The 20379-nt window shown below is 42.9% G+C and overlaps 1 pseudogene; it reads left to right on the top strand.

Annotated features, from left to right (window-relative positions):
* The first annotated feature begins 11924 nt into the window (after positions 1–11924).
* LOC133887558 (disease resistance protein Pik-2-like) lies at positions 11925–20379 on the top strand (annotated as a pseudogene).

Below are 20379 nucleotides of genomic sequence, written 5' to 3'. Positions count from 1 at the left end.
TTCTGGGTTTACACGGTAGAAATGTTTGTTTATTCTATCGTAGCCTACCCGTACTCCAGCACCTTGGACTTGAGAAAGCTTCTGGCCATGAAGATGACATTATCCTGTTTTAGCACCCAGGGATTTGAATTGTCGAATACCTGGAGCTTACACCTACTCACTACTACAAAGAAGAAAATCTGTAACGTTGGAAACAAAAATCTCTAATGGTTTGCTCAACCGTTAGAGTCATTTGGTCACTGAATCTAGTGGTTAATCCCAAATGGTTCACCATTACGAATCGTTATAGATTGGAAAAATCTCAGGATAAAATAATCACACACTGGTTCCGCACCGTTCGCCGAAGCCACTGCAGTGGCCACACGTTGCCGCTCATCTTTGTCGTGGCCCTCTAAATCTCGTCACCTTTGTCGGGGAGGGACAGAGCTCGAGGCTGACGCTAATGCCCAGATCTAGCCGAGCTCGCTTGAGGCTGCATGCTGTAGCTCACCGCCGCCGTGGATTGGTCTAATTATTATGCCCATGAGATTTTCCCTGGCGATTTTATATATTGGATCTGTGTTTTCTGAAGGGCGTGCCTAGCGCCTTAGATAGCGTTGTATGTTCATCTCATCAGCTGAAGCCGACTTGATCGGGCAGTCACTCTGGCAGGGCACGTGCGTATTGCTTCAAATAAACCCCATGAGAAAGTGGTCCATTTCACTAAACTTCTTGTCGATGTCCACCTCCGTGGAGAAGGCTGCTAGGGCCTTGGACACGTCGTTGATGTTGGCGGCTACGCAGTCCCTGAGGCACATGGGTAGTTTGCCCTTCTTCACATGAGCAGCAAGCGCGAACTATCGGGACAAAGGAGTTTGTCGATGAAGACTCTTATGAGTACCGAAGCTCGAGAAGAAGCGAGTCTAGTATGTTCATCTGCGCCGGAGTTTTCACTCCTTCTAATGTGTGTTACTTCTAGCCCTTTGAACTTCTGCTCGAGCTTTCGCACCTCAAACAAGCAAGCTGTCAAGTTGTCATCCGAGTACTAGTACTCCTTTTGAACTTGGTTCATGACTAGCTGTAAGTCCCCTTTCACAAGAAGCCGTCTGATTCCAAGCGATGCAGCTATACGGAGCCCGTTTACCAGTCCTTCGTATTCTGCAACCTTGTTAGAAGCTTTAAAATCTAATTGAACAATGTACCCGAGTTCGTCACCCGTTGGAGATTTAAGTACGATGCCAGCTCTCGAGCCCTGAAGCATGAGTGATCCATCGAAGAAGAGTGTCCAGTAGTCCTCGACCACGTTTGGCCTTGTTTCTTCAATACTTGTCCATTCGGCGATGAAATCCGCTAATACTCCCGACCAAGGTTCAACTTACCGACCGAAGCTCGGTTACCAAGCTCCGGCGGTAACCGAAAATGCGCGATAACCGCGGTTACCGGTCAAAAATTCAAAAAAAAAAAAAAAAAAAATCGGAGAAAATTCATTTGGCAAAATTTGAAATTTGGAAAAAAAATCGCAATTTTAGTCGTTCGGTAACCGCTCGGTTTTGGTCGGTTACCGAGCGGTTTGGGTCAGTTACCGAGCGATTTTCTCGCAGTTTTGAATTGGTCGGTTACCGATCGGTTTGGGTCGGTAACCGCTCGGTTTTCTCAATTTATCGAGCGGTTTTTATCGAATTTCAGCGTAGTTCAACAAAAAAACCCCAAAAGGGCTCAACCTTGTAAAATCAATAACTAATTCATCTGAGCTTCAAATCAAGTGAAACAAATTTTGTTGGTTTCCTTGTAACATGATCTACATGATAAAAGTATTTATACTCATAAAAAAGATAAAACTTTGCTGTGAGAAATTGTATTTGTAAACCAAGTTAAATGCATAGTTTACTCTTTGCTAATCCAAAAATCATGAAACTAATTTTGTTAGTCTTCTTACATGATCCTATATCTTTTAAAAATACATGAACAAATGAATTAGTTATTGTAACATGCATGATTGTGTAAATGTGTTGCGACTAGATTAATTCATAACTGACCCATCACACCTCAAAAATTAGTGAAACCACTTTCATTAGCTTATTTATACTATGATTTACGTAGGAAAAATAATAGTAGACATGAAAAAGTTAATTACAGTGCTGTTTCTTAACATATTCACTTTATGCTTGTGAACTTTGTAAAAATCATAGAGAATTTAATAAAACTCTAAATAAAGTGAAATAAATTTTAAAGATTCTCTTAAAATACGTTTTACACAAAAAAAAAATATGTGTTTGCATGTTACACTTTTCCTTAACGTGAGTTAATAACTGAGCCGCACGCTTCAATTTTTTTCAAACTTTCTCCCTATAGAATATGATGCAAACGACATTATTTTTGAAAAGTTTTTTCACAGAAGGTCTTAGAATTGTGTCTAGTTTTTTTTAAGATTTGTGTGTGGTGCGTAGTTCACGTTGAAATCGTTGAGTTCGACTGCCCATTGCGCGATTCATCCAGTAGCCTCCCGATTTTGTATTATGTCCTTCAGTGGATACATTATTACGACGGTGATCGTGTGGATCTTCCGAGTAGCCATCTTTCCATGCAGATCCGTGTCCTAAATACCTTGCTTGAAGGCAATGATAACTGATTTATCAGAGATGTCTGGGATCGTGTTACGCTTGTCACTGAACCGACGAATGAAATCTCGAAGAGATTCGTCATCACCTTGGTGCAGCTGGTGAAGGTCGTTCTCCGTTCCTGGGCGCTCGAATGTGCCTTGAAAGTTGGCTATGAACTGAACCTTAAGCTCTGTCCACAAATGAATCGAGTTGGGTGGCAAGTTTAGCAACCAAGACCTTGTGGGTCAATCAAGGGTAGTTAACAGGTAATTGTCCATTACTCAGTTGTCACCACCGGCTACTCGAATAACAGTAGTGTAGATCTGCAGCCACTTGTTGGGATTGATCTTCCCGTCATACTTCTGGATCAGACCCGCTTTGAACTTTTCGGTCCACCGTATCGATCGAAGTTTGCGCACGAAAGCCTCACAGCCTTCATCGAATTCCTCGAGAGGAGGTGGCGGGGGACTGTCATGCCTGTTCCTTTTGCAAAGGAGTCACATCGACCGCTTCATCCCGGGGATCTCCGATCGTCCTCACGGTGTTCCTCACGATTATTATTGATAACCTCCCGTAAGTTGTGCCTGTTGTGGGGGATTCAACGGCTCGCCTTCCTCCGGTCGATTCAACGGCTTGCATTCATATCTGATCTCTGCATGGACATGGCGTCCTGTAAGTATATATTGTGCGCAAGACCAAACAGAGGATAGCCTCCTGCGATGCATGCAACACGTCACTGTAACGTTTCTGCTACCTTTCAAGCTGTACAAGACAAGCTGATGGTGAGGACTGAGGAACTAATGGCGATAAGGTCCTCTGTTCGTCCGTATGTGTCGTCATGCACGAGCTTGTGGTTTTTTTTCCTCTGAAATGACGCTCAGGTCAGGTGGAAAGATCGATTGTTTGGTCCATTAGACAATGCCAAGTGTATAATTTGATAAAGATTTTCTTTTTTCTAGCTAACCGAAAGTTAACCTGACTGGGTGGTCGATCTTGAAGCTGCTAAAAGTGTCGCTGTCACTGAATGGATTTATACGACGCACGAATAAAAGAAAGACCGTAGCAGAAATGGAAATATCTCTCCTGTTCTGCCAAAAATGTTGCAGAAACTTCAGTTCTTACGTTGAAGTTCATTTTTTAAATGGAAACTGTTCCGGCCTTTTGCATGGTAGGATGCATACAACCGTTTTCTTTATTATATCATATCAGCTCAGACCTGAAAATTGAGGAGAAGAAAATAACTTCATAGATCACATGAATATGGTAATCAACCAACACATAGTCTATTACTAAACTGTCACTATTCTTGACAATGAAGTCCATGAGCACCACCTCCGATGCTTGGCAAGCCATGAGGATGTCATCCCTTTCGTCCTCCTTCTGTAACCATCTTCACAATCTTAGCCAGTAAGTGGCTTGCCCACTCTAGTAGCACCGGGTTCGATCGGGGGCGGGGCGAATTTCGGGCTCCCGTGCGGGACGCGCATGAAGATCATGATCCAGGCAGAACGAGCAAAACGGCATTCAAAGAAGAGGTGCATAATTATCCCATCTTTATGACAAAAATAACACTTTTGACTTGCCGCCATCTTCTTTTCTTTAAGTTATCCTTTGTGAGTAAGACTCCCTGCTGAATATACCATAGGAAGATCCTATTTTTTTAAGGTATTTTCAGCTTCCAAAGGTTTTTAGTTGTTTTCGGAGGAATTACTTGTTTTAAAGCTTGGTAAAGAGAGTTCACCGAGAATTGTCCATCTTTGATCAGATTCTAGTGGAATTCGTCCCGCTCGCTTGTGAGGTCAAGGCTATTTAATTTCAATAAAATCTCTTCGTATTCTAAATGGCAAGAGCAATCTAGATTTCAGCAAAAAGAGAGATTTGCCGGGGGTGACTGGATCACCTCGGCCATGGTTTTATCTTTATATCGGGTTATGCTATAAATGCTAGGGTATCGGTTGCACAGAGGAGAGTCTCCAAACCACGTGTCTTCTCAGAACCTAATTTGTGATCCCTCCTTAATGGCGAACGTGCCAAAACAGAACTACTGTCGCTTTACTTTCGTAAGCCCGGTCCAAAAGTGGGAATCTCCCGATTTCCATCTAATCTAGGATAAGGCCTTTGACCCCACTGTCCTTATCTCGGAGTTTCTGAAGAATTCATATTTGAGCATCATGAAACTGTTATTGCCCTCGCTGTGCGGGCATGGAGAAATATGCAGACGTGCAGCAATCTGAGAAGCCATGGAAAGCTGAAGAAACTGAAATGGGTCGCTTTTCAAGCAAGTCTCATGCTTGTTCCTTCTGAAAAACGAAATGAGTTGCTTAAACGGATAATTCTTGGAGGAACGTGCGGGAAGAAACTGATCATACTGTAATCTGCCCTGTTTTGAACACAAGAAAAAGATTGTAGCAAAGCGCTCTTATACTTCTTGGCTGCTGCGCTGCTGTATTTCCACTTGGCCTTTTTTTACGTCCATCGGATAATCGGACTCGCTGTGCTTTCGGTTTCTATTTACGCTCACATGTCTTCTTGTAATCTAACTCGCTGTGCTTTCGGTTTCGACCAATTGAATCGAACCTGAACAATTCTGAACAGTTTTGAGATTACACGGTAGAAATGTTTGTTTATTCTATCGTAGCCTACCCGTACTCCAGCACCTTGGACTTGAGAAAGCTTCTGGCCATGAAGATGACATTATCCTGTTTTAGCACCCGGGGATTTGAATTCCCGAATACCTGGAGCTTACACCTACTCACTACTACAAAGAAGAAAATATGTAACGTTGAAAACAAAAATCTCTAATGGTTTGCTCAACCGTTAGAGTCATTGGTCACTGATTCTAGTGGTTAATCCCAAATGGTTCACCATTACGAACCGTTATAGATTGGAAAAATCTCAGGATAAAATAATCACACACTGGTTCCGCCCCGTTCGCCGAAGCCACTGCAGTGGCCACACGTTGCCGCTCATCTTTGTCGTGACCCTCTAAATCTCGTCACCTTTGTCGGGGAAGGACAGAGCTCGAGGCTGACGCTAATGCCCAGATCTAGCCGAGCTCGCTTGAGGCTGCATGCTGTAGCTCACCGCCGCCGTGGATTGGTCTAATTATTATGCCGATGAGATTTTTCCTTGTGATTTTATATATTGGATCTGTGTTTTCTGAAGGGCGTGCCTAGCACCTTAGATAGCGTTGTATGTTCATGTCGTTAGATAGAATATGATTCTACGCTTAACTTGTTTTTTAAGAATGATGTGAATAGTATAACTCTATTGAATGTATGTGATATATGTAATGTTCATTCAAGGTCTGCGAGCTATAGTTATTTCAATTTGGTTAGATTTTTTTATTGTAACGACCTGCGTGTTGATATTGATGCTTAAACCCACTTATGTAATCTTCGATTTCTAGCTATTATAGATACTTGCTTAGCATTTAAGATATAGGTGTCAAGCATGGTGGCCCGAAGGAGATGTGTGAAAGATGGAAAACATCTACATGCACATGGGAATGGAGATCACACCATCTGTTGGGCCACACTATTTCACAGTTGGATATGTTTATCTGTCTTTCTTACTTTCATGCAATAATATTTGTGATATATTGACATGGTAGGATAGAGTCCCTAAAAATTAGGTAGCAATGATGGCATCATTTCGTAGTTGATGAATTAACTAGACAGATGTAGAAACTGCCTAGGAGAAGATGACATGTGGCAACCACCGCCGAACACGCCATGATCCACATGAGCGAAACGGCGACATCTCTGGATTGCTCACCTCTATCAAAAAAGACAATTCCATGCACGATACAAAGGGCAATGCAATCCACCATCCATCCATTCAAAGTCATCCTCTAACAATGAGAGACAAGATGCACTCATTCAGCTAAAGCGCATCACTGCCATCTACTGTTCACAAGACAATGTCACTTGCCCGCACGTACTCGGAACCGAACACTACTACATAACATGCCATCAGTGATCGGAAGAGTCATTGCGACCGGGAGCATATCCTTGATGGAGCTCCAACGTGGATTAAGGATGAAATTTATGTCATCGATACAACGGGATAAAAATCCCTTGTGCCGAGTTTTCTTTCTCTACCTTATTTACGTTTTCGCATTTACATTCTTGTAATTTACCTTCCTAAATAGGTTACAATCTCTTTTGAACGGTAGAGTAGATACACTAGATAAACCTAGAGCACATTTAGATAAAAATTGATATAGATTTATCTTTTAAAGTTTTTGGAACCAATTAGTTTTAAATATCCTAATTCACTCTCCATCTTAGAACATCACCGATCCTCTCAACCTCGACCCAAGTGGCGTCATCGGTTAGGGCACTTAATTAGGCCGAATCAAGGTGTCCCTAGACCCCCGGTGCTACGGCGCCATGGAAGCAGCCACACCAGAGGGTAGGGGTGAACAGGAAGAGACTAAATACTATTGTATATGTTTTCTTATTGAATAGAGATACAATCTCTCCTGTTATAAATGGGATGAATTGGCCCTTACGAAAGTTATCTCTAAGATTAAGGAAATAGCTAACTAATCTTATCTCTAATTTAAACATCTGTCATGAACAGTAACCACATGGGTACTGGTTTACATTGTTTCTTACAACAGTTTCTATTTCCCACATTGCATCCACTCACCGTGTTGTTGTACTTATAATGCAATTTACTCTTTTGTTTCTATTTCCTCAAATGCACAAGACATTATTATTTTGGTGAAGATAAATACATTAAATATTTGAGAAGTCAATTTTATGGCTGTTAAATGAGAGAGATGTGCATTGCCCCACAGCAGGTGTTGCTTGATGCAGCCCTATCCGCATGAGCTAATGGTTAACTTGTGATGTAAACACTGTGACTCGTGTTATTATCTTGAGCTTCTGCTGTCCAAAGTCTCTTGGTCAGTTTTTCTTTCTATGAATTGCTCCCCCCTTTTATCTACCGTGGGGAGGCCCTCCAGGGAGTGCCTAGAACGAGGGCACAAGTTTCTGTAAAACAATAAATGGAAAATAACTATCATGAGTCTACAGTTGATGTTACAGAGGGTTGAAAATGTATCCCTCAGACGGTCCCGTCGGTCTTTACGTCCCAACTTTAGCAGGTGCAGGGGGGCCCACCGGCCAGCCTCTGAGCACTCTCTCATACCCGTCTGGTCAGAGTAGGTCTAACACGGTCTGATGCAACAGGGCGATAGGCGATAAGCCTCAAGCCCCATCGGAGATATCTTCAAGCCGTCTTTCTTCATGGGCCCCGCGAAGGGACATGCGATGGGACCTGCCGTATTAATTGTGCCCATGCCCTCCTGCCAGGTGGCGGCAGGGACTGGCGTAATCAGTACGGCAGGTGTGGGGGAGAGTGGTTGGATGTGACCATCCACGCTCCCCGTTAAATGCAGCATCGGGTCTCCCACCGATCGATACCTCATCGTGGAGTCTCTACGGGGTCCACCGGCATGGGGCTTCTCAGGTTCTCGGGGCACTCTGGGTACTTGGGGACCAACTGCACTTGGCCCCGAGCACCCACTCCCGAACCTGGCTCTTCTCGGGTCCTCGGAGCACTCTGGGTACTCGGGGACCAACTGCACTTGGCCCCAAGCGCCCACTCCCGGACCTGGCTCTCCTCGGGGCACTCTGGGTACTAGGGGACCAACTGTTCTGGGCCCCGAGCACCCCCTCCCGAACCTAGCTTCCCTCGGGCCCTCGGGGAGATGATCCCTGAGGGAAGGCGCCATGTGGCACTGCGCTGTCCTAGCCTCGCGACTCGGGAACCCTCGGATCTCATATCACCGACAGGTCATGTTTGAATAGTGTAGCATCCGTGTCTGTGGGTTCTACCTCGCTGACCTGGCCAGACTGCCGGTCGAGTTAGGCAGCATCCGTTCACCGAACTGTCGGGACAGATAGTTTAAAGAGTTTCTCAACGAAGACTCATATGGGTGCCGGAGCTCGAGAAGAAGCGAGTCTAGCGAGTTCATCCGCACCGAAGTTGTCACTCATCTTGATGTGCGTTACTTCTAGCCCTTCGAACTTTTGCTCGAGCTTTTACACCTCGAGTAAATAAGCTGCCATGTTGTTGTCTGAGCACTGGTATTCCTTTTGAACTTAGTTTACGACTAGATGTGAGTCCCCTTTCACATGAAGTCATCTGATTCCAAGCGATGCAGCTATACGGAGCCCGTTTACCAGTCCCTCGTATTCTGCAATATTGTTGGAAGCTTTAAAATCTAATTGAACAACATACCTGACTTCGTCGCCCATTGGAGATTTGAGTACAATGCCAGCCCCTGAGCTTTGAAGCGTGAGCGATCCATCGTAGAAGAGCGTCCAGTGGTCTTCGACCATGTTTGATCTTGTTTTTTCAACGCTCGTCCATTCGGCGATGAATACCATGCACTTAGTTCATCCATTGGAAAATTTGGAAACAGTCTGTGCTCCGTTCACATTGCATGGTTCTTCACTTAGAATTGATACAGCGAACTTTTGAGGCAAACGTGAGCTGGATATCTTATCAGGACTGCCACATAATCGAAATAATAGTTTGTTTCACTCCAATTTCTCAAAATCGACAATAACTCTGAAGCACGGTGGTAGCAGTTTGCTCACTATCTATATGTTTTGTCTCTCATTGCATCATTCGATAATGACCGATTTCTCTCCTTGAGCTAACAATGCGCCCACGCATGCATACAAACAAAAACACACACACATATATATATATACACACACGCCATGCACTAAGAATAGTTATTTAGTACACCGATGGTTCCGACGAGCCAACCATCTAAAGGCATCCCACAACCATAAAATCCTGCCCGCAACCGTAAAAATCTTGTTCGCAGCCGTAAAATCCTACCCACAACCGTAAAATCCTACCAGCAGCTATTTTTTATGGTTGCGAGCAGGATTTTACGGTTGCTAAGTAACCATATTTCTGTTCATTATTTTACGATTTTAATTGATACTTTTTATGGTTTTAATTGATATTTTTTTACGGTCACTGACTCACCACCATAAAAGCGAGAAGATTTTACGGTTGCGGACAATAATTTTACGGTCACCGACAATTTTACGGTTTTAATTGATATTTTTTTACGGTTGCGGACAACAATTTTTACGGTTGCGGATGCTTTGGATGGCTGGCTCGTCAGAGGCGTCGGGGTACGGGACAGGTTGACAGGGTTGGGGTGTTAAATAGTTATTTTTAGGGTAGCGCTAAGAATAGTAGTGCCTTATATAATAGCGCAACTATTATTTTGTGGCCGGTTGTAAAATAGTGATTCATTATACTGTAGTTTACGATATTTAATACAAAGATTTACGACAAATTGACAAGTGATTTACTATAAGTTGATGGTAAATCCATCGTAAATATCAATTGTTATGGTAAAATATAATGTCGTAAATCTGATATCCGAGTGTCGTAAATTTCTACTTTTATTATCGTAAATGTAAGTGGTTATAGAATAAGCTATTCTATAGCTGGCTAGAAATTATCCTATCTATATATATATATATATGTATGTGTTTGTGTGTGTATATATATAGGAAGAGTAGGGATATCAACGGGTCCGATCCTCATTTCCCGATGAGAAATTCCCCTATTAGGGGACAGAAATGGGACTAATTTTCCCCTGCGAGGGTTTAATGGGAGAAAGTTCCCCCGTCGGGGATGGCGGGGGTGGGGACGGTTCCCCATCCCTGCCTCCATTTCTCCGTGGGCCCCGAATATATGAGCTTTATATATATTGACTCAACCGATCCACCTCTATTTAGAGCCTAGCTCATATGATGATGAGCTCAACCGCCAAACTCAACCATCCCTATTCAATTTAAAGCTCAGTCCATATGACACTTAGCAGGGATGGGTTCCTGTCAAGTCCCTATTCCCCGTGCAGGGACGGGATGGGGGAGAAAATACTCTCCACGAGCTAAGTTTACATGCCTAAGGGAGAGGTTAGTCAAAATGATTACATTTGATTACAAATAAGGGAGGTCTTGGCATTGTTGATCTCTCGATTAAGAATGTTTGCCTCCTTAGCAAGTGGTTTTATTGATTACTTAATGAGGATGGGGTTTGGCAAAGAATGCTTAGAAACAAGTATCTCAGTGGTAAGACTTTAACCCAGGTAGAAAGAAAACCAGGTGATTCTCATTTCTAGTCAGGGCCTATAAAGGTAAAAAATGCATTCCTCAAATGGGGTTCCTTCCAGGTTAAAAATGGATGCCAGACTAGGTTCTGGAATGACAAATGGCTAGATGATAGTCCTCTCAGTGTGCAATATCCGACACTTTATAATGTGGTTCGAAGAAGTCAAGCTACTGTGGCTGATGTTATGCAATCTTCATATTTGAACCTATTCTTTCGCAGACCCATTGTGGGGGATAAATTAGTTGCTTGGCAACATATGGTGTCAAAAATTGCTTCGGTTCGATTATGTCATGAACAAGATACTTTCAAGTGGGACTTGAATACACATGGAATATTCTCAGTTCAATCTATGTACATGCAAATGAAATCACAACCGACAATTAGCAGTGCAAAATGTCTGTGGAAACTCAAGATTCCACTAAAGATTAAGGTTTTCTTGTGGTACTTAGGTAAAGGTGTCCTTTTGATCAAGAATAATCTGATTAAAAGGAACTGGGATGGTAACCAAAAGTGCTGCTTCTGCAATCAAAATGAAACCATTAATCACCTTTTCTTTCAATGTCCCTTGGCTAGATTCTGTTGGCAAATAATCTCTATTGCCTTAGGTATTAAAAAACCTAGCAGTACGGGTCATATTATAAATGGTTGGTTAAGTGAGATGGGAACAAAAACTAAGAATAAGATGCTAGTTGGGGTGGCAGCCATCTTTTGGTCAATATGGCTATGCCGAAATGATACAATTTTTAATCATAAAGCTGATATAACCTTTATGCAGGTAATTTTTAGGGGAACCTACTGGCTGCGATTCTGGAGGCTGCTACAGAGGGAGGGTCAAAGGGAAGACTTCTTGAGGGCGTCCCAAGCATTAGAGGTGGTGGCGATGGATATGTTTACCAAGCATGGGTGGCGGCTTAATTACAAATTATGCGGTTAATTATGATAATGAGACTTTGTAATAATGAACAATAGTTTACTTGCGTTGTAGGTTACCGTTTTCTCTTTTAGGTCCTTAATCGTTCAGGACGAGATTTTGTAATAACCTTTTTGGGGCTGTATGCATCGGAGGATAAAAAAACCGGAACTATTTCCTTTATTAAAAAAATCCGTAGCGTGTAAATAAACGTAGGATTGAAAGTCGTAACCGAGTCGGCACAGTCGCTTACTCGGCCACAACATCAGGCCGCCGCCGCCCAGGGCGGCCCTCTCTTCCGCAGCCGTCCTGTAGCCGTGCTCTCGGCTGCTGCTGGCCAGCCAATCGGGAGCAGGGTCGATCCTGAACAGGGAGATTCGTCCTGTAGTCCCCAAGCGGTGAACAGGGTCGGGTACAGTAGCTCGTGAACAGGACCTCAGGAGCAGGGAAGAACAGGAGCAGACAAGAGAAGAAAGGAGAAGCAAAGAAGAAAGAGGAAAGAAGAAGAGCAAGGTAACAACCAAAAACGACCCCCGCTGTCTCTTCGTGAGGATTCTGCGTACAGATTGATGTTCAGAACGAGCCATTTATCCCATACTTGCGAAACTTGCGATCTCTATTTGGGGATTTAGATGCGGTTTTCGGGCTTGGAGACCAAAATAAAAGTTGTAGGATATAGTCTAAGCTTTCCGTAGAGTGGTAGAACGTCCAATTTGGTTGGACGGCTAGAATTCAGTCGTAGTTAAGTACAACAGCATTATTTGTGTATTTAGAAACTCTTAATGACCAAATCGCACTTGGGTACTTAAACGAAAGTCGCAGACAATTTCATAAGCTTTCCAGATTGTATTTAATTTTGTTTTTTGGCTGAGTAGATCATGGGATAGGAATTTCAAATGTTTACTGAAAAATCTGCCGTAGGCAGGTTAGACTATCTTGGTTTTGAGGGCTTTTGCTGACTAATCCGCTGTAGGCAGAGGGAGGGAGGAGCTGAGTTTGATCGGGTAGATGCACTGTTTGATCCAAGGCTCTAAAATTTTGATGGCGTGTGGGAAAAATCGTTCAGTTAGCAATCTTTGAAATCTTACTGGTGCAAAACCAAGTATGCATATCCTGGCAAAAAAAAACACAAGTATGCATAAACCTGTCTGGATACCCCTATAACGTACTTCTTTATGTGTTAGTTGAGTAGAGTTACCTTAAAAGAAAAATTAGTTGAGCATAGAATATGCAAAAGGAAGTCAAGGATGGGCGTTGGACATCTCATTTTTGGCTGGCTGATAGCAAAGAAATCCATACTAAAAGGACTTTTGCATTAGTATATATTTATATGTGTTTCCAGTTTGTTTAACCAGCTGGTCGGATGTGCAATCAACCACTCCAAAGTTGTGTTGATTTTCTGTTTGAAAAAAACATATATTACTGTGCAACCATGTTGTCCCTATGTGACAACATGTGCAACCATCCTGAGGCTGGCGTACTTGATTAAGATAGTTTTCTTTTTGGTGTAGGTGCAGATCCCTTGACCATGAGGCACCAGCATTTACACGATTGGTTCACTTGAGAGCTCAATTAGCGCGACGAATTAGTTGGTGAGTCTACAGCTATAAATTAATATGTTATGGGCCCAAACCATCTCGCAAATCTGGCCAGTCTTGTTTAACAATGTTCAAATTAGCTGTTTAGTAGCTGATCTCCCCTTTTATACCCCCATCTCAAGGAGTTCGAACATAGGATGCACAAAAAAACTCTGAGCATTAGCATCATCTGCTAGCTACTACCATACAAGAAACACAAATTAAAGGAGAGAGTGGGAGCGTGCGATCGAGAGCAATGGGGGACCTTGTGGTTGGCGTGGCCAAGTCGGTGGTGGAGGGGGTGCTGACCAAGGCCCAGTCGGCGATCGAGGAGGAGTCGAAGCTGCGGCAGAGCGCGCAGCGGGACCTCGTGTTCATCACCTGTGAGTTCGAGATGATGCACTCCTTCCTCAACGTCGTCAACGAAGAGCGCGCCAAGAACAATGTTGTGAGGACATGGGTGAGGCAGGTCCGCGACCTAGCCTACGATGTGGAGGATTGCATCGAGTTTGTTGTCCACTTGGACAACAAGCCAAACTGGTGGCGCCGTTTTGTACCACCCTGCATGGCAGCGGCGGCGCTGCCACTGGATGCGGTGGTCACAGAGATAGAGCAGATCAAGGCCGGGGTCGAGGATGTTAGCAAGAGGAACTCGCGCTACAGCCTCATCGGCGACACTGGCTCCAAGCCAGTCATGCGGCAACAGCCGGCAGCCAGCACTGCTCTTGGCGCAACAGCTCTTGACATGCTCCTTGAGGCAAGGGACACCACGAAAAAGCAGCAAGGCTTAGGGGATCTCACGCAGTTGATCGCCAAGGAAAATAGTGACCTTGGAGTGATCTCGGTGTGGGGCCGTGGGGGACAGGTGGTGATCCTGGTAGGACATCAGTCATCAGGAAAGCCTACCAAGATCCAGAAATCTGCCAAAACTTCGGATGCCGAGGCTGGGTCAAGCTGACACATCCTTTCAGCCCCCACAAGTTCCTCCAGAGCTTGGTGACTCAATTCTACACACAAATTCCTGTCTACAACAAGGAACCACTGTAGATGTAGCCCAACTTAAGATGATGGAGAGGACAGCAGCAAAGCAAGGCGGACTCATTGAAGAATTCATGAAGCAAGTAATCGAGAAGAGGTATCTACTCGTCCTGGAAAATGTGTGCACGATGGGAGAGTGGGATGCCATCAGGGCGTGCCTACCTAATAGGAAGAAGGGCAACTGGATTATCGTGTCCACAGAGCAACGTGAAATCGCAAGCTTGTGCATCGGACATTCATACCAAGTATTGGAGCTTAAGCAGTACTCAGCTGAGTACCCTGTATGTGTCTTCTTCCAGCAGGTGAGCCTGAACTTAACATCATCAGTTACTTCTATGAAAAAAGAGTTATTGTCTCTCTGTTATTTCTAACTTGTTATTTGGACATCGATACACGCTATTATTGGTCATTATGTTTTTAGTATGTTAGAGAATATAATAAAAAATAGGGTTTTGATAGATCTCACAAATTTACTTATCAAAACTTAAAATGGCTGTCTGCAAAGAGAATGGAAGGAGTACTCGACAAGTGACTAGTTCATGGATTCTTCCTGCTTAATGTAGTTTAGAGTTTATCCCATGAACTTCAAGAAACACTTGGGTATAATCCAGTGGCAATATGAGAACTAGGATCAGGAATCAGATTATATAACTTTTGATGTGTTTGGGCACGTCACGATATTAAACTGTACCGATTTACAACATAAGACTTGGCACTGGATTAGGAAACTTCGCTCTAGGCTGGCCTGCTCCTTGCATAGTTGCATGTCTCCTTCGCTGCTCCTAGTAACTCTCGTTGTTCATCCCTGTCTCCTTCGCTGCTTCCTATTTTCAGGGTTCTCAGGGCAAGGAGACTGGAAGGGTAATGTCCAACAGCAATGAGATATCAACGGAGGATGAAGTGAGCCAACGGGAAGGCCTTACTTCCTATGACAGAATTCCCACATCTAAAAAGTCTGTAGCCAGTAGATGGATGGGCCAGTTGAGCCTTGTTGGATACGAGTCACAAATGAATGAACTTCGTAACTGTCAGACAAAGGCACGTTTCAAAGGTTGGCAAGTGATGTCTGTGTGGGGAATAGCTGGTGTTGGGAAATCAGATCTTGTCAAAAACTTGTACTATGAAAGAATGCTTCAAAAGGACCCGATATTTAACAAGTATGGTTGGGTCCACATGTCCCTTCCGTTCAATTTGAGGGACTTCTGTCGGAGCTTACTTTTGGATTTTCATTCAGCATCCATTGAAGCTATGGGAATCAAAGACCCCATTCAGGAGTGTCATAGGCTTCTAAAAGAACATCAGTGTCTTGTTGTTGTTGATGATCTACAGTCCACGGAAGATTGGGACTTAATACAACCTGCCCTGGTATCTAGACATTCTAAGAGTGTCATCATCGTCATTACAACTGAAGAAAGCATGGCCACACATTGTGCAGATAATGAAGAGGTCGTGTTTAACGTCAAAGGTCTAGAAGCTGAAGCATCCTTCGATCTCTTTAGAAAAGAGGTATGCTTATTTCATCAACTATATTCTAGTTCCTTGAATCTACTTTCGTGCATGAGTGCTGCCGCAAACATGACATATCATGCACAAATACTATTCATTTCTCCTACACTAACGGTCACAGAGATTAAGAATCAAAATCAGATTACCATCTCATCCATATCATGTTTGTCTATAATGTGTATCCATGATTGCGTCCTAGATAGAGATGGATAGTCTTTTTACAGAAGATTTTGAATTTAGATTGCACAAATGGTACAAAACCTAAACTTAGTCCATGCAATGCAGAAGAACATAGCGTAAATAGTGAGTTTTTCTATCATATGACGTAAACAATTCAAAACCATCTTTTGTAAGCGATCCAGTCTAAGTATGAAATTGTAATTAGCTTACATGAAGTACAGCAGGGAGGAGAGTAAACCAGAACAGAGGTGTGTGACCTAGCTTTCTCTTAGGTTTGTTGTCTGCCCAGGGAAGATATTCTTTTGAACCACGAATCTCATAAGTGCCATTTCAAGTGGCCGCTTATATTTTTTTCTCAACGGTTTCATTTAAAATCAAGAAAGTGTAAAAAGTAAATTATTGTTATTGCAAACTACTAATTTGTCCAAAACTTCGAGCTTGATGAACAGAGGCATGGAATACAACCACATATTTTGTTTCATGATTTCAGAATACAGAGCTCAAACAAACTAGCAATGCTATAACCGTAAACCCTTATAGAGGTCATGGACATTTGAATGAGCCATCATTAAGCATATTTACATTATGCAAGTTCACTGCCTCGTAGAATAATTTCTAAGTTTGGCTTGATAATAATGGAATGAGACTAGAATCTTAAATGCTAATCTTTTTCTAGTTCGGTTGACTGGTGCACCTCAATTGCTTCATGAAACATAAGCAAGGTTGCAAATAGCATATAGCGGCAAGGGTCCTGCTTAGCGTTTAGCGTTATAGCATGATATATCGGCCGATAAAGATTAAAAAATATTATAAATATTTACCTATTTTACCATAATTTTATACAGTCAGATTTACTAATCAACACACAAAGCACATTAATAAAGTATGAGACATATAGTAGCAAAGGAAACATTACCAATAAAAGTAGACAACTATGTTCTATTGGTCTTTTAAGCTCAACTTCATTAAGATAACAATGCATCAACTCAAAGTCTCACGAACAAGGTAGATAGCAAGCACTAAATAATTAAGTATCTAAGTTACAATCCATGTCTCACAATATCAAACATTTGATGAGCTCCCTAACAACTCCATCTCAATATCTTCATCTCCATCCTCGGAACTCGGAAGAAGATGAAGATGAGGATTGCAATTCTTCCTCCTCGACTTGAATAAGTATCTTTCTTCTCTTTGCTTGGCCGGAACTGGAAGATGCAGTATTACGTGTTGCCCCTACCCTTCTTTTCCTTGTTGGACGTGCAGCAGGTGCCACATGTGCAAGTTTAGTCTCTTGATCAGGTTCTTGTTCTTGTGTTCCTCCTCCTGGTTGCTTGTACACCCATTCATTGTTTATATACTCAATAATTTCCACACCCTTGATCTCGATAAGATCTCTGTTCTTGTCTTCTTTCTTTTCAAGTAGCCTTGAATTGAACCTGACCCAAACATAACTTGACATATATCGGTGATATATTGGTCTTGGCGCTCCTTGTTGTTTGTACACCCATTCATTGTTTATATCCTTGATAATTTTCACACCTTGATCTCGGCAGGGTCTCTGTTCTTGTCTTCTTTCTTTTCAAGCGCCAAGACGATATATCGCTATAATCAGCGATAAATCGGTAAAAAGCGTGAATTACAATATTCTTGTATTCTTTTAGTGCCAACCACTATTTTGACGCTATAGTGTCATATCGCCACTAAATCGCCGCTATTTGCAAGCTTGAACACAAGTTTTAGTGACTTGTGGAATCAAAATTACGTGGCGATTTATATCATAGCAGACTACAACTGCATCCAAATTTAACAAATATGGTTAAACTTCTAAGCTCCAAAACTGAATAATAAAAACCAAATCTCCAAATTTAAACCTTCTGGTTAGGAAGAAGCTTTCTCACTTGCTTTTGCGTATGAAAGTTCAAAATTTCCATGTTACTAGAACTTGAAGTACAAATCTTGAAATTCTTTCATATAAAATTAAACATGGAAAAAGCTAGAAATTGTCATGTTCATAAGAAAACAAAAGGTAAATATAGAATTCCTTTTTGTTATACTCGGAAACTTACTGAAACTAAAAAAATTATTCAAGTACAATAACTGACACTAAATTAGAATTATTCAACTGTTAAAAGCATGTTTATCTAGAAAAAGAAAGGCAGCCCATGCAGATGCATAAGTTGGCTGCTATTTCATTGTTTTGGGCTAGCGTATGGGCATCAAATGGATAAGACTTAAAATTGTAGCAAAATCCATGTACAATTATGTGACGACTTCATGTCTAATACAATTCTAGAAAATGAATTGCACATGAAGGTATATACAAGACATTCATTTATAGCATTTATTTCTTTTAGCATTCAATAGCTAATGTAATTGGGTTTACCATAATGATTAATTAAGATCATTTTAAATTGCTGGAACAATATATAGGTACAAAAGAAAAACCAGGCATCCCCTTTAAATAATTCAAATGACGATGAGCTAAAACAACTTGTTGAAAAGTGTGGCAGACTTCCCAAAGTAATAGTTGCTGTAGCTGAGTTTTTGGCACCCAAGACAGTCACATGTATGGATAGCACAAGAACTCTGAATCGCAGATTTATACACGAGCTTGAGAGCAACCCTGAGTTTGGTGATCTGCGAGGCCTCTTTGGTTGGATGCATTCCTACTTCCGTAGTTGCCCGGATTTCCTAAGGCCCTGCATCTTCTATATGTCAATCTTTCCTGGGTCCCAAATCATTCGGCGGAGGCGTTTGGTGATGCGATGGGTTGCAGAGGGCTACTCCAGGGACACCAAGGACACCACTGCCGAGGAGAAAGGAGAGATGCTCTTCTCAATGCTTGTCAACCTGAGCATGATCCAGCCGCCACCGTGCACAGCCCTCACACACATGAGCATGGTCCGATGTCAAGTCAGTGCTTTCTTCCACGAGTACATCATCTCACGTCCAGAGGAAGAGAACATTATATTTGCACTGGAGGTCTTTGCACTGAAGGAGCGCTGCCTTCCAACCACCCGACGGACAGGGCGGCACCTTGTCATAGAGAGAAGCTGGGACAGAGACAGGATTGTGTTCGAGAGCATTGACTTCTCACGTCTACGGTCATTAACAGTGTTTGGGGAGTGGGAATCGTTCTTCATCTCTAAAAGTATGAAGGTGCTTCGGGTGCTTGATCTGGAGGATGCGACAGATGTTACAGACAAAGACCTCGAGCAGATGGTGAAGCTTCTTCCTCGCCTCAAGTTCCTTTCTCTGCGAGGAAGAAGTGAGATCTGCCATCTACCGAGTTCAGTGTGTGAGCTGAGGCAGCTTGAGACTCTGGATGTCAGGGGCACCTCCATAGTCACCTTGCCAGCATCCATCACCGAGCTATACAAGCTGCAGTACATCCGTGCTGGCACCACTTCCCCAGAAGCAGAACCATCGACACCATGTCCTTCGCCATCTTGGTTGCTCAACCTCTGCAGATCTCGTCGACTAGTTGGTGTTGAGGTGCCAGCAGGGATTGGTAAACTGACGGCGTTGCACACGCTCGGTGTTGTCAACATTGGTATTGCGGGGGGAAAGGCCACCCTGAAAGAGCTCAAGAAGATTACCCAACTGCGCAAGCTAGGAGTGTCCGGTGTCAACCAGAAAAACTGCAAGGAGTTCTGTGCTGCCATCTCATGCCATGTGCGTCTGGAATCCTTATCTGTGTGGCTCAGCAAGGGCAATCAAGATTGTTTGGATGACATCTCCTCGCCTCTGAAGAACCTTCAGAGCCTTAAGCTTTATGGGCTTGTAAAAAAGGTGCCTGCGTGGATCAAAGATCTTCCCAAACTCACAAAGTTGGATTTGGAGATGATCATATCAGCAGAAGTTGACATAATTAAAGTCCTTGGGGAAATAAAAGAACTATGTATTCTACGTCTTTCTGTCAAGCCGGTTCATGATGGTGATGGTAAGCTTGATTTTTGTGTCTGGGTGAATGGAGTACAGCAGCGCTGTTATCTAAAGGTCAAGATCCTCGAGATTGCTTGCAGCTCAAAGTTAAATGTATCCTTTGGATCAGAAGCAATGCAAAATCTTGAGCTGCTGACGGCTCGCTGCTGTAGTGGGTCGACACTGAAGTTTGCTGAGATAAAAAATCTCTCTAAACAAAAACTCAAGGAAGTGTGGCTTATGGATTCCCCTGACAACACACTTAAGGAAGACTTGGAACAACAACTCAACGAGCATCCAAGGAAACCTGCTTTGAAGGTGAAGGAACCATGTTCGTCCTGATGGATACTGAGCTCGCGACTATAAGTCTATTGACCCAGGCATCTATCTGTACGACTACGTGGCTGGTGCTGTTCATTTCTTTTTTCTTTTTCCTACCACTTGATCCAGTACTGCGATGCAACCAACCATCATGCCAATGTAAACTAGAATATCTGCATCC

This window comes from Phragmites australis, chromosome 12 (assembly GCF_958298935.1).
Source record: "Phragmites australis chromosome 12, lpPhrAust1.1, whole genome shotgun sequence".
NCBI lineage: Eukaryota > Viridiplantae > Streptophyta > Magnoliopsida > Poales > Poaceae > Phragmites > Phragmites australis.
This window is presented reverse-complemented; position numbering and strand designations above follow the sequence as displayed.